Below are 10471 nucleotides of genomic sequence, written 5' to 3'. Positions count from 1 at the left end.
TGTGTGTGTGTGTGTGTGTGTGTGTGTGTGTGTGTGTGTGTGTGTGTGTGTGTGTGTGTGTGTGTGTGTGTGAGAGAGAGAGAGAGAGAGAGAGAGAGAGAGAGGGAGAGAGAGAGAGAGAGAGAGAGAGAGAGAGAGAGAGAGAGAGAGAGAGAGAGAGAGAGAGAGAGAGAGATACTACAGTTTTGGAAACTTTTTTTGTTGGCACAGAAATTTGGTCCTGCTGTCCCCGGCCATGTGCGCAGCATATTAACTTCTATATCCAAGCCTTATATTGCATAATGGATTGTCAACGGGCAACAGCTACGTGTTTTGCCATGATGAGTGTCAGCATGCTACTGGTATCAGAGGAAAAATGCGTAAAAGCCACTGGAGGGTCAAATGAACTAATAAGACAGAAGAGGCCGTGCTACTTTACAACAGCTTTAAGCTTAATAAAAACAACACAAATGCGTTTTAATTCTCTAATCAAGTCATTAGTTGATTCACACAACACTTCTTAAGCAGTAGCCAAATAAAGTGGTTTCTAAGCGACACTTAGTACCTGTTAAGAGCCGTGATTTCAGGTTAGACTGCAGTATTAAAATTAACAGCTGTGCGGACACAAGTGAGTGTTTATTGGGTAATTTGCAGCCTCTTCCAAAGCGGCTCAGCCAATCAGAGCTGAGGACCAACACGATCAATTTATACCCTGCATTTAGAAGAATGTAGGCTTCGCCTGTGTTCATGAAATCGGCCCAGGACAACGGTAAAGACTACGAGAACGTTTTTTAATTCCCGTTAGTGTGCAGGCGACAGCACGCACGTTGCGCCCGGTGTGTTATTACAGGTGCAGCCCGGCCGGCCTACCGGTGGATAATTAGCCGAGCAGCAGGCACTCACGGCCGGTCAAATCCCGAGCGCCTCCTGGCTCCGCAGTAAGCTGATCAACATTCCTCCTGTATTTACTGTACCATCCACTGGGGGGAACAGCCGGCACTGCTGCTGCTTTATTCAGTAATTCACCCAAAACAAAGACCCTATTAATATTTAGGCTACCCAAACCTGCGGATCGTTTTTAAAATACCTTGTTTATGAGTGAGTGAGTGAGTGAGGCAGGCCTACATCAGAGGACACCCGCCATTCACACTGGTGTACATGGTGTGCCCTCTATAAATTTGTGCTTGAGCTCAGACCAGGGGATTGGACAGAAGAAGAAAACATGTAAAGGGACTGAGCTGTTTGTGTTAAGACACATGGAGAATGAATGTCAACTCTATAAGGAACAGGCTGGAAATCAATTAGATTCAGTCAGACTCAACCCGGGACATGCCTTGAATCTATTCTGCAAGGAATCATACCAGTTTCTTTTGATGTGATGAGTTATTCAGCTACAATTAGCTGAAAATATTGAGTTCACAACTACTTTAATTCATTTTCCTCCAGACTACGTCCGTGCACATGCACCTGCCATTCGACTGCATGTATCATTTTGATTGTTATTCCATCTATTCCTCTCCTCTCCCGTCCTTTAACCCATGAAATTTAGTCCTTTTCCAAGCCAAAACCTTCTCATCACCCTTCCCTGTCGGCTTCTCCTCCCGCTGAGTTGTCAGGTGAGTAAACTTACACAGCCTTCATATTAATGGACTTGTTTTAACATGCGCCTAAATTATTTCTGCTTTCTTACTTCTTGTCATTTTTGTTTTCTCTGTTTTCGCTGTTCATCCTCCCTGCCCCACTCCTCTTTTTCCATTTAAGTCTCACCCTTTCCATGCGTGTATTTTGTCTTCCATGTTAGTTTAGGAATGTCGTTTTAGACAAATGTATGTGTTTATTTATCATTTTATCATTAACTGACACATTCACTTGCAGGTTGCGTTTGCATAATAATCTTATCCTAAATAATCTTAATTTGAGTGGTTTATTCCTTACATTGGTAAATGTGACAAAACATTCCAAGGCAGAAAACAATCAGACTATAATTAGGAAGTTGATTAGACAATTAATTTGGTTGTTCTCATTGGATTTAATGCCATCATTTCACAAATGCACAAACCCTGTTTGCTTACAGAGCCGAGACATACTGCTCCCCACCAGCCTGAACTCGACTCTAAATTGTTTCTAGCGCAGACGATTTAATCCTCTCTATTCCTACTGTAACAGTATATCGTTACATGTGCATGCACTTTCTTGTATTTCCGTCTCAGTTCTACAGAGGGCCAATTTTGACGCATTACTGTGAAATAAAGGAGCCACACCAGGCAGGCACTAATCTAGGTAGATTATCTCTCCAATTACAAGTGGGGGACAGATTAGACTGCGTTAAAGGCAGAATGAAAGAAAGCAAGAGTAACAACAGGCAACACACTCACTTGCTGTCAGATGGGATTCAAGCGGGGAGCTCTCCCGGTCCTTTTGAGTTGTTGCACTTGGATTAGCCAGCTGATTTTGTCTGAAAAACAAGCTTCAGTGGTTTGTTCAAAGCGTCGCTCTCTCAGCGCTGGGTTCCCTGCGGCGGACACCCTGGAGAAAATGTCAGCCTCCGGCTTTTTCCTCGCTTCATTTTTGGCACCTCCGCTGATGGGCGCAAGGAGAGATGCTTACCTTGTCCAGGGGAACCCCCCCACCGCGTTTTCAGTGGGTGAAGAGCGCCCTCTTGTGACGAAGACATGTAAACGCCACTCACATCACTGACAGGCATCTGCCGTCCATTCAAATTCAGTTTAAATGGAATGAGCGGTAGTTGCGCACGCAGTAGAGTAGGGTATAATTTGGATTTCTCGCCCCTTTTCAATCAGTAATCAGTAATACAGCAATGTAGCAAATTAATAAAATGAGGGCATTTAGGACGAGGTTCCATCTGAACTTTGTGTGGTAATTTTGTGACTGACACAGGCCTACTGTATTGTCATCAAATACTTTTCCAGTCACTTCTGAAGCCAGTCGCCTCATTGTCAAGAGGTTTGTACTAGTTATTTGATGCGTAGACTATTTAGATGTGCTGTGCAACGTGTGTACACAAGTACACACACCAACACTTTGTAGTCATTTTTATCCCCACCTCATGTTTGGACGCGCCAGTCTTTGGTACTGCATTGATCCAGACTATAGAGAAAAGACGTTGTAGGCTGATGGAGAAATTCACCAAACCAAAGGAAACACCTATGAGGGACGAAAAATGACAAAACAATAAATAAATGAATAAATAAATAAATACGCATATAAATATATAAATGCATAAATAATTAAATTAATAAATATTTCTACATTTATTTATTTCTTTATTTCTGTTTTTATTCATGCATTTATTTATTTATACTTTTATTTATTTCTACATTTATTCATTTATTTATTCCTTCTTTTATTTCTACATTTATTTATTTATTTCTACATGTATTTATTTATTTCTACATTTATTTATTTATTCCTACATTTATTTCTGTATTTCTACATTTCCACATTTATTTATTTCTGTATTTCTGTGTCGTATGTTAATCAGGTGGGCGGTTCTTACATTAGTCTTAAGCACGATTGGTTTGTGGGTGTGATCCTGTCCACTGCTACTACCTGGACTGGCAGTAGCAGTGGATAGCAGTGGACTAGCTAGCTGCTAGGGCATTAACAACGCCAGACTTTTCCACGTCGTCGACGTTACGTCGACCCGTCAACACCGGGAGATTTTTGGGGGGCTAGCGGGGCTCTAACCGGAGGGAGGGAGGGGTTGTAGTGGAGCACCGACCGGGCGACCGGGGGGGTGAGGAGGCTGTAGTGGAGCGCCGACCGTGTGTGTAGTCGGACTACTGGAAGTAGTCGGTGGGTGCATGATTTACCACATCATTCGCCATTGACCTTAAATCACTGACGATGGCTCTCAAAACACTTTCCATTGCGTTTTACACAGTAGCTAGTAGGGCATTAATGTAAACATCGACCCGTCGAAAGTCGAAGAAACACCCACACACACACCCCCACACACACGGTCGGTGCTCCACTACAGCCTCCTCACCCCCCGGTCGCCCGGTCGGCGCTCCACTACAACCCCTCCCTCCCTCCGGTTAGAGCCCCGCTAGCCCCCCAAAAATCCCCCGGTGTTGACGGGTCGACGTAACGTCGACGACGTGGAAAAGTCTGGCGTTCTTAATGCCCTAGTAGCTAGCTAGTCCACTGCTATCCACTGCTACTGCCAGTCCAGGTAGTAGCAGTGGACAGGATCACACCCACAAACCAATCGTGCTTAAGACTAATGTAAGAACCGCCCACCTTATTAACATACGACACAGAAATACAGAAATAAATAAATGTGGAAATGTAGAAATACAGAAATAAATGTAGGAATAAATAAATAAATGTAGAAATAAATAAATAAATGTAGAAATAAATAAATAAATGTAGAAATGAATAAATAAATGTAGAAATAAAAGAAGGAATAAATAAATGAATAAATGTAGAAATAAATAAAAGTATAAATAAATAAATGTAAAAATAAATATATAAATAAATAAATGAATAAATAAATGTAGAAATGAATAAATAAATAAATAAATAAATGTAAAAATAAATAAATAAATACATGCATAAATGTATAAATACACAAATAAATAAATAAATGCATGAATAAAAACAGAAATAAAGAAATAAATAAATGTAGAAATATTTATTAATTTAATTATTTATGCATTTATATATTTATATGCGTATTTATTTATTTATTCATTTATTTATTGTTTTGTCATTTTTCGTCCCTCATATTTGAACACCCCTGACAAAGGTAGCAGCCAGATTGATTGGGCTATATAATACTGCCAGTTTCTCAGACTGCTGCTTGCTATTGACTGCGGTTTTGTTGCTTACTGTTGTTTTCATTGCTGTGAACCTTAAAGCTACAACATTTATTGAAGTCGCCTGCGTTGGTGCTTATGTGGACACTGTGCCAAAGAAGTGCACCTGCGTGGTAGTTCCTTTTGGAAGTCATCGCCCTTAGCTCTTCATAATCCCAAAGATTATTGGGCAATTTTTAACAAACAAATAAATCAAATTTAAAATTTGTCAGTCATTGAAGTAAATGCATACATAAATACATATATAGCCGATGTCTATCAGAATGTGCTATAAACTTGGAGGTTATCTTTTCTAACCTTTTATGTTCAGGCAAACAGAGTTCTGAGGTCCTGTTTCCCTCAGCTAAAAGCCATCTGTAAACTGTGGTCGCGTTTTTATAGTTCAGTAATTTAGAAAAAGTCATTCCACTTCTTTATTTTCTTGTGCTCAGACAACCACAGCTCCTGGTGTTCCTGCCTGGATGAAAAGTTCACCTAATACTGTGTGCTTATATAAAACACAGCACTCTAACTGATGCTTGCTGTGGCATCATTTCACTGGTTAATTTCAGAATAATGCACTTTAAAACTTACTGATGGGGTTTGATGCAGATAGATTTGGCCCACAGATTGATTATTTCACCTCTTAATTAAGAGATATTTCCTCAGATAGGCTAGTAAGTAAGTCTGAAATTTCTGTAGTTAAAAGTAACCATGGAATGATGCCAGAATGAACATCATTTATTGCACTTTTCTGAGTTGACCAGTGATATTAGTGGATAGGATTTTTAATAATTACATATTTAAAGAATCATTTGTGAAGAAGAGGTATCAGACTATGTGAGCTCAAGGCACAATGCTGTTTCTGATGCCATCTCAGGATCTCCCTTTAGGTGTTACATGTCATCATGAAGGGCGGCTTGCATATAGCCAACATCATTGTCATGCTCTTGAACCTTCCGGTAATCCTGCATATAACTTGTAAGCAATTAGCTTGTCCACATGGAGATGAATGGACCTAAACCTCAAGCATCATTATCTTTATCCATCATTATCTGTACCCTTTTCTGGACTTCTAAGAAACTAATAGCGCTGTCACTCAGTAATGCAGAATAATAATTATGTGTCAGGAAGAATCAGTGCCACAGGCTATGTGATCTTGTCGTAAACGTGTTTTTCATGTGTATTCAGCCGACCATTCAGTGTATCATTAAACTTTGACCTGATCTTCACAGGCAGCCCAGTTAGAGAATACAGATCCTGACTGAGCCTGACTTAGATTTTCAACCTGCAGAGAGAGCAGCTTTTCCCTCTGCTGCCCAGCATCTTTACTCTCTGTCTGATCTAAAGGTGAGCAGCACTGTCAGCTAAAAAGCAGCAAGATAATTGGTTTGTGGATATGCATTGGATGTATATTGATTTTTTTAATAATGATACTCAATTTTTTTGATTCATTTGTTGCATGAAAGCAAAGTTTAATCTTTGAGTTTCTAAATGAAGACTTCATTAGCAAAAAAGATTATTTTCTATAAATCATGTTTTTTTTTTTTTTTTTTTAATTCATATTTAATGAATTAAAAAAAAAAATCATCCTAGTGGGCTAATGCATCAGCAAAAATAACTTTTGCAACTACATTTGCATTTTGGACTCTGAAAGCATATTATGTGAAGCATTAGCCTACATACAAGCCTACATCAGTTCCTTTTAGTTTAATTTTTTCATAATGGCAATTATCTGCAAAAAGAACTCTTCAAACAGATCCATATCATCACTGGTTGTGGCATTGTGCCTCTGTTTGTAATTGTTAATGAGTAATTAGTTTTAGCCTGTGTTGATGTTGCATATATTTGTAGTCACTGAACTGCATGTGGAATCCTATCCTAACTGATTTAATCCAAAACAGCCTATGAACTGGTACAGATCTAACATACCACAAAAAGTTGCTTTCCAACATCTTTCAATACCTTCTTGCACTTAGAAATAGATGCTGTTACTGAAACTCCTGTGGTGCACTTACTGGAGGTGTTATTTTCCAAACCCAACTTGGCTCATGGGACAAAAGATAGGAATTTTTTCCATGAAAAGAAAACTGTTTCATATCTCGCAAACCTGTACACTTGACATTTCTCCCACTGCGATGGAACTATTTCTTGAAAGCAAGCCACACTGTTCTGCAGGTTCCTGCTGGTGTCCTTCAATTTAACACCGAGGCTCTGTGTCAGTGTACAGAAAGGTGAAACACACCTATTGCCTTTAGAATCAATGGGAGAGAAGAGGGCCAAACAAAGGGACCCCAACCGACTGATAATTAGGTGCGGCTGGGAAGCACCCCAGAGGAGGGGGAGGAGGAGGGGGCCGGGGGGGGGGGTGACAGTGGGGTTTGGGGTAGAAAAGAGAGAGAGAGAAAGAGAGAGACCACTGCTGGCACTTCAAACGACATTGAGCTCCCATGTAAAAATAAACAGCTCGAGTTGCTCTCAGCACACCCCCTGTTTATAACGACGGCCTCTTGGGGGAACCCGGCCTGTTTACTTTCCCTCCGCCGACTCATCTTAAGTCAAGACGGCATGCTGGCGTTATTGTATACATCCTCTCACACACTCACTCGCTCAGGGCTCAGCTGCCACTCCACTTCAAAGGCCAGGGCTTGAGTGGGAACGGAAAAGATATTAATGGTGATAATGCTGGCATGTACGCGCGTGATGCATGTGTGCATGTAGGCCGAGTCGCTCTCTGTCTCACTCACTCCATCGCACTGGGTGTGCGGTATCAAACATATCAACATGAAGGAAAGAGAGCTATCAATAGCTCCTCTGCCAGTATTATTGTCCCATCCATCATTTTGACATCACTTCACTGGAGGTGGTCTCTTCCCAGCCTGCACTGATGACTCAACCGCAGAGAGTTTTTAAATGAGGATACCTTGAGGCCACCGAGTGGAATCCACAGTAACCCAATCTCCAGTCCCGAAGACGCAGAGGATGTGTGCCGGCTGCAGTGTGTGTGGGAGGGAGAGACTGTTGACTTGCTGTGGGGTTATTTTTGGGCACAGTGCTCACATTTGACAACAGTCACTGTACAGGATGACGATGGGAAATTGGCTATCCTACCAGGTGTGTACTGTATCTGTGTGAGCGCATGTGATCCCATTCACCCCAGAGAGAAAGAGACCGTGTGTGTTTGTGCACATGCATACATGCGTGTGTGTTCATGTCAGTGGAGTGAGGAGGGGGTTCAGGTACCTCTCTGGTGGTATTTAGGCCCTTCATTTGTGTGGAATCCAGCATCATTATCCCAAAGTGTTGCCAGCTGGGAGCGCTTGGGAGTTCCCATTTGAACTCTATGTGTGTTCTGAAGATGGAGAGAGAAAGCGACTAAAAAAACTCTAATGAAAGCTCACATTCTGGTTCTCATTCTGCCTTGATATTCATGAGCGGCAGAATTTGGCACAGTTGTGCCGATTAGCTAATATGTTGTATGGCAACAAAAACGCCACCCCAGGCTACAAAGCCGGACCAAGAGTGTTGTGGACTCCTCTGAGCTGGAGGCGGGTGCTGGTGGAGACTAAAGGGCCTATCGGTGTGTGTAAAGCTTTGTTTGCTGCTATCCCACACTGTGCACAAACAGGTTTTGCTCCAAAGTAATTGATTTGGGCTCCATTGTTGTGTTTCCTTTTTGTCTGTGTCAAAGCGGCTCATGCATCAGGCATAATGATTGAGATTGTGTCCAAGTAGTGTAAATTATGCAATCGATCAGATGAGGAGTTGAAATATTTCAGTATTTCCCTTTAATTTTGTTTGCTCAAGTCCAACAAATATGAGTGAAAGTGTTGTTTGATCACACAGTTGATCCACTTGCAGTGACTGGAAGCATCAACACATAACAGGGGTTCCCAAATGTGTGTGTTGGCTGAGTGTATGGTTTTGAATGTTCTGCACTGTTACACGCCAATAATTTTCCTAACAAGGATTAAACTTAGCCAAGGGATAAATAGATCTTCAACTAGGACTGCATTAACCTTTAAATGGAAAAAACAAGGGTCATTTTTCAGTAAAAAGGAGTCATATTTGTCTTGACAGTATTTATTCTAGAAACCCGACTAACAAGAAACAGTCATTATTTTTATATGCAGGCTGCAACTACTTTATTATCCTATCTATCCAACCTTAATGAGACAGATTTAAACTAAACTGGAGTTAGTTGGCTTTTCCAGTTAAGGTGTTTAAGATATCTTATAATTTGGAATTAGACTAAAAGAGTAAGATTATGAAGTAGTATTTGACCAGTGTTACGGACTTTATGTGCAGAGTGAACTAACAATCTTTTAAAGGGCTTAAACAACAACAACAAAGTAACAGAACTGTGCTTGGTCCAACATAAGACCATCTATCATTATTAATATTGTCATATACCTATAGAAACTTACACTAACTAAAGAGGTAGCTTGGTTTCAGATCAGCATCAAACTCAGATGTATGTTTGCATCCACTCACATGGCAGTGAGGAGGAAAGAGGCTGATTGCAGCTGGCCTGCATTTAACTCTTCACCACCAGAGGTCAGTGTTGCTCTAGGTTGGCATGAGCCTCCACCTGTCACAGTACTACTAGTGTACCAGGACTGGCATACCGTTGATCAAGGCCCCTCCAGTGGCCACATCCATTGTGATCCGAAAGTCAACACTGGTGCTGGGCCAACACACAGAGGCTGGGGGGTCAACCCTTGGGCTTCTGCTGCAGTTGCTGGAACAAAAAGCTTCTAAGCTCTGATCCAGGGCCCCACATTAAGCCTCCATCATCAATAATGCAAGTTGTAAAGGGGCAATGAAGCCTCAAAGATAAATTAGGGCTATTAGGAATGCCATCATTAGATTTCAGTGCTTTTTTGTATTTGATTTTTTTCGTTGTTTTCACAGGAAAGAAAATCCCAATTTTTAGATTTAAATTGCGTTAAATGATTTGTTCATCTGATGCAAGTCCTTTGATTCCCAGGATTCAGCTCCCATAGGAATAAAACAGAGCTCTATGAGAATGTATCCTGCACCCTGCCCAGAATGTGACAACTAAATGAGCTGTTGGTCCAGAGTCCAGTCTCACCAGGCATCAGTACATACATGTGTGTATCCAGTGATATTTTCTGAATCAATAAAGAAATTACCTGACTTTTTGTATATGTTTTTGTTTTGAATCAATGTGGTGTTGATGTTTTCTGTGAAGGATACGTCTCAAGTATCTATGCAGTAAATGTATTCTTTGTCAAGCCTAGTGGTCAGCTTTCCATAGTCATTTCCGTTCACAAAAGGGGTATTTACCTTCAATATGGTTTGCATAGGCTGTAAGGAGGCCTGGGGTGAGTGAGTAATTACAATGCAATTTAAAACCAGCTCTCCCATCACTAAAAGGATGTTTTTCTCACCAGTTGAATAATATTAAATGGACATAATGGGTGGTAAGACCCATGCATTATCTCAGAGGGTTTTTCAGTCCAAGGCATGCACTGGTTTTGAATGATTATAGAACTTCTGCACTGTTTTGATTGGGAAATTAAAAAATATCACAAATAGTTTTCATTTCAAACCACAAGAGAGAACTTTCTATTTCTTAAGAGTTACATACAATGTTTTGGCTAACACTGAGGTAAAATTCACTTGACAGTTGGCCATCCAATTAGCAG

The 10471-nt window shown here is 40.9% G+C and overlaps 1 long non-coding RNA gene across 3 annotated transcripts; it reads left to right on the top strand.

The window, feature by feature from the left end:
* The first annotated feature begins 673 nt into the window (after window positions 1-673).
* LOC115377944 (uncharacterized) lies at window positions 674-9927 on the top strand. Of its 3 annotated transcripts, none has more exons than XR_003930085.1 (4): window positions 674-748; window positions 1529-1595; window positions 6035-6149; window positions 9790-9927. It is a non-coding gene; the product is annotated as an uncharacterized LOC115377944 (long non-coding RNA). The 3 variants fall into 3 exon arrangements; XR_003930084.1 differs by having other exon boundaries at window positions 707-917; XR_003930086.1 differs by lacking the exons at window positions 674-748; window positions 1529-1595 and adding an exon at window positions 2832-2943.
* Window positions 9928-10471: the final 544 nt, after the last annotated feature.

The sequence above is a fragment of the Myripristis murdjan genome, chromosome 19 (assembly GCF_902150065.1).
Source record: "Myripristis murdjan chromosome 19, fMyrMur1.1, whole genome shotgun sequence".
NCBI lineage: Eukaryota > Metazoa > Chordata > Actinopteri > Holocentriformes > Holocentridae > Myripristis > Myripristis murdjan.
Note: the sequence above shows the minus strand (reverse complement) of the source record. Positions and strands in the feature narration are given on the sequence as shown.